The sequence below is a fragment of the Hyalella azteca genome, unplaced genomic scaffold, assembly GCF_000764305.2.
Source record: "Hyalella azteca isolate HAZT.00-mixed unplaced genomic scaffold, Hazt_2.0.2 contig14855, whole genome shotgun sequence".
NCBI classification, from domain to species: Eukaryota; Metazoa; Arthropoda; class Malacostraca; order Amphipoda; family Hyalellidae; genus Hyalella; species Hyalella azteca.
Window position 1 is genome coordinate 99835 of NW_025944726.1, and position 4118 is coordinate 103952.

At 37.6% G+C, this 4118-nt stretch overlaps 1 long non-coding RNA gene across 1 annotated transcript; it reads left to right on the top strand.

The window, feature by feature from the left end:
- On the top strand, positions 1-3615 carry LOC108664627. Its single transcript, XR_001930373.2, has 5 exons — positions 1-450; positions 1106-1194; positions 2097-2150; positions 3080-3213; positions 3549-3615. It is a non-coding gene; the product is annotated as an uncharacterized LOC108664627 (long non-coding RNA).
- Positions 3616-4118: the final 503 nt, after the last annotated feature.

Here is a 4118-nt window from a genome sequence, read left to right on the forward strand (position 1 = left end):
TCGCTTCCTGGTAAATGACGAAGTGACGTTAAAGCAACGTTGATTATCTTCTGATTTCTTTGAAAACAACGTTGATTCCGTCCTGATTTCTTTGAAAGCAACGTTGATTCCGTCTTATATCTTTGAAAACAACGTTGATTCCGTCCTGATTTCTTTGAAAGCAACGTTGATTACGTCTTGATTTTATTAAAACAACGTCGATTACGTCTTGATTTCTTTGAAGCAGCGTTTAATTAAAGATATTCCAACGTTTTATTTCTCGTCGGTCGCCCCGAAGGCACTCAAAGCGGAGCGGCGACGGTCTCTCGCCAGCGACTCGTCCTGCGGCGCGGACGACGAATGCTTCGCGAGCGTCACAAGTTTGGTGACTCACGACACTGACGAAGGCAACGTCAACGCTACCGTCACCGAGACGTGCGCCTGCGAACCTCGTCAGCAGGCTTGCTTCAGGTCAGAATTTCTCTCACAAAAATGAATGGGTTGTATTGGCCAAACAGTGACAGACTTTTAAACCAACAGCTTGAGCTGAGAGCGGACAGATACGTTCTTTAGCCAGGCCGAACCCTAGCTTACAAGGACAAAAGTTTGTTGCTATTGGGACAAGAAAAAAGTCATTTCCCTAGGCGTTGTGTGGTCAGGGCTTTTTACCTGTAACTATGACTGCACCTGTAACTATCACTAATCCGACCTTTTATAACACAGATATTCTATTATCTGGTTATAAATATATGCAGTCAATTCAGGTTAATAGTGTGTATGATTATTCAAATTTATGTCAAAGTTCTAAAATGAATAATTTTGAAAGGAATTTTTAAAAACGCCGCAATCAATGAAGAAAGCGAATCAATCAACATTTTAGCGAGATAAGAAAATTTTACGATGAGCGAGTGCGAACTTGGGCAACCAAAATGGGTGCTATTTATTGAGTACTTTCTACCCTGCAGGAGACCGGAGCGGATACGTTTTATTCATTACATTTAAAGCTGCAGGCGACAAAAAAATGGGAGCAATTTACTCTTTAATATTCTTTAATTCTTTTTAATTCTTTTTAACCTTGCAGGCGACCGAAATGGGTGCATTTTATTCTTTAATTACTACCTTGCAGGCGACCGAAATGGGTGCGTTTTCACGAGGGGTTTCCGTTGCAGACGTCTGTTGACGTTGGCGAGTGTGCTGGTCCTTGCTCCCTCGATGGTAAATAGAACACTAGTAAAAATATACACGCTACATGTTTAGGTTATATGGTCATAAATAATACCTCGTTTAAACATTAATAGTGATGAAGTCATTCCTAGCTTTACTGGGGAGCAAAATATCGATTAGATAAAGTCTCGCTAAGCGAGCTCAGACTCGTGATCACGAGAGCGGAGGATGAACTCTATTAGCCTCAGTCCATTGCAATGAATAATTCGTGGGGGCGTATTGCAAATAATTCGCGAGGGCATCTATCAATTATTTAAAAGGAGCATTTAGCGAATACATTTTTTGAGTGGGCGTCTCAAAATTAATTAAAAGGGACATCTAGCGAATATATATTTTTGAGGGCAACTTGAAATTAATTAAAAAGAGTATCTAGCGAATAATTTCAGGAGCCGGGCGTCTCACGTCTATTTCGAGTGTGCATCTATATAGCACCTGATACAAGATATGCGCATAGATCATTACACACCAGAAAGATACTATTTATATTATATAATATAATGATTAGAATGCAACCTTAATTTAACATCCGCTTCACATCTGATGTAACAGTCTGACCGTGCAATTCATTCACTATTGCACTAGCATTGGCATCTACGTTTTTCATACATTTTTCAAAGTATGTTATTTGTATAACTTTTCATTGTGTTCTATCATTACTAGTTTGCTTTCGCCATTACTGGACATGCCTTCAATGAGCACAGGTTCAACACGATGATTTGAACGACTTTATTTTATTTTTTAATTAATTCGTTGCTTCAAATCCTGCAGTACTCTAAATGCAACTTATCGTAATTTAAACACAAATTGAAAATAACGGAGCAAAAATGAGTAGGCAAATACATTTACTTTAAGTAAATAAAAGTAATTAATTATTTTGCATTTTTACTGGACAGGAAAAGACTGTCGGGCAACCCACATGAGGACGACGGCTATCGAAGGACCGAATGGTAAACCCATAAAATTTTTTTCATTTTCGATAAATAGGAGAGAGGAGACAAAAAATATCCAGGCAGGTGGTATCACTGACAAACATAGCAGGTTTTGTGTCGGTACATCACGGTGGTATGAACATGCAACGCATACTTCTAGGAATTAAAGACTATTTTAATATCAGGGGTAACTTAATTTAAGTGTAACTTGATACGAGGAGAAGCATTATTAAATACTAAATACTAGGAATAACATATAACTATGAACTAACTTGATACCAGGAGAAACATTATTAAAGACTAAATACTAGGGATAAGATATAAGTATGAACTAACTTGATACCAGGAGAAACATTATTAAAGACTAAATACTAGGGATAAGGTATAAGTATGAACTAACTTGATACCGCAGGTGTAATCTAATTTAGGAGTAAGTTGAGATTAGAAAAAATACCCTAGTTTTATAAAGGAAATTTTGAGAGAGCAATTACACGAAAAGGTCATATGGCCGCACCAAATTATATTATAAGATAACTTAAGAGCAGCCTTCGAACACTCTGATCGAATCGTGATTATTAGAAGTTAATGTTAGTGAAAACTGATGGGTTGAGTTATTTATTATCGAATATTCAATTTCAATGAAGGAATTGGTTGTTCATTTGAGAAATATTTGAAAGATTAAGTTATTGGTGGCTGCAGCTTTAAATTTCAAATTCATATTTAGTGAAAGGACAATCATAAACGGTCGAAAAAGATCATACATTTTAAAAACGATGTATTGTCTATACAGCATTTTTAAAGAGCAAATAATTAGTAGCACCAAATTTTCCAAAGAAGTAAATAGTTAGGACACCTTTTTGATAGTTTTCGGTGTTTCGGCAGCGGCAGACTATTCACAGTGTTAATTTATTACAATTATAAAATCAATTAATACAAATCGTAAACAGGTTCGGAATGCGTGTCGGTGATTGAGCAGTGCAGCTGCGTGGGCTCCTGCTTTAGGATCGCTCATCTGCAGCACATTTACAACTTCACCTCCACCGACCCTGAAGCAAACTTCAGCGCTGACGGTAGAATCGAGGTGAAGTTTAGTGCTGATTTATTGAAAAAACAGCATTTAAAATTGTGGAAAAGGTTACAAAACGTAATGAGTTCATTATCATTACAGACACATCAGATGAGGACACTTTTTTCCAAGTATCGGTGCACTTTTTGCCCTTGTGTAGATCTTCCTGACACATTTTGCACAAACAAAAGGGCATATCAGGGCTTATACAGAATAGCAACGTATGAATCAGAAATTTAATATTCTCGAAATGGCAAGTTATGCTACAAAAGTTAAGTATTTTTGATAAAGAAAGTTACATTAAATAATGTAAGACCCTCCAAATGAATAACTTTTTTTCACCCGCCCAGGTGGTAGACGTCGGTCGGTGTAGCGGCGAGTGCGATGCCCTGGACGCGGGGGGCCGCTGCGTGTTCAAGTGAGGATATTTTGTCTTTGCAGGAAAATTCCGTTGAAATAACGCTAAATCGACGTTAAATAACGTTGAAATAGCGCTTAATCAGCTTCAAGTGGCGTTGAAATAACGCTAAATCGACGTTTAATAACGTTGAAATAGCGCTTAATCAGCTTGACATAGCGTTGAAATAACGCTTAATGAACGTTAATTCAAAGTCGGATGCATGTTGGGCGTGTAACTATAGCATCGTTGGGTAGAGTAGATGTGATTCAGCCCGCAGTTCTGACAGATGGTACAATAACATCCAGCTGACTGTAACTCTCGTTATCGTGCATTCGTGTACGGATAATTTTAGCGACTGTTAACGTATCTGTAGATATCAGTAATGGTCGGGTGACGGAGTGTTATCTTTGTTACATGTTAGTGATGCGATCCCTAGTGTTATAGTTGTTAAATGTAATACGTAGTGTAATATATGTTACAAGTAATATGGAGTATTATCTGTGTTACATGTGATACGGAG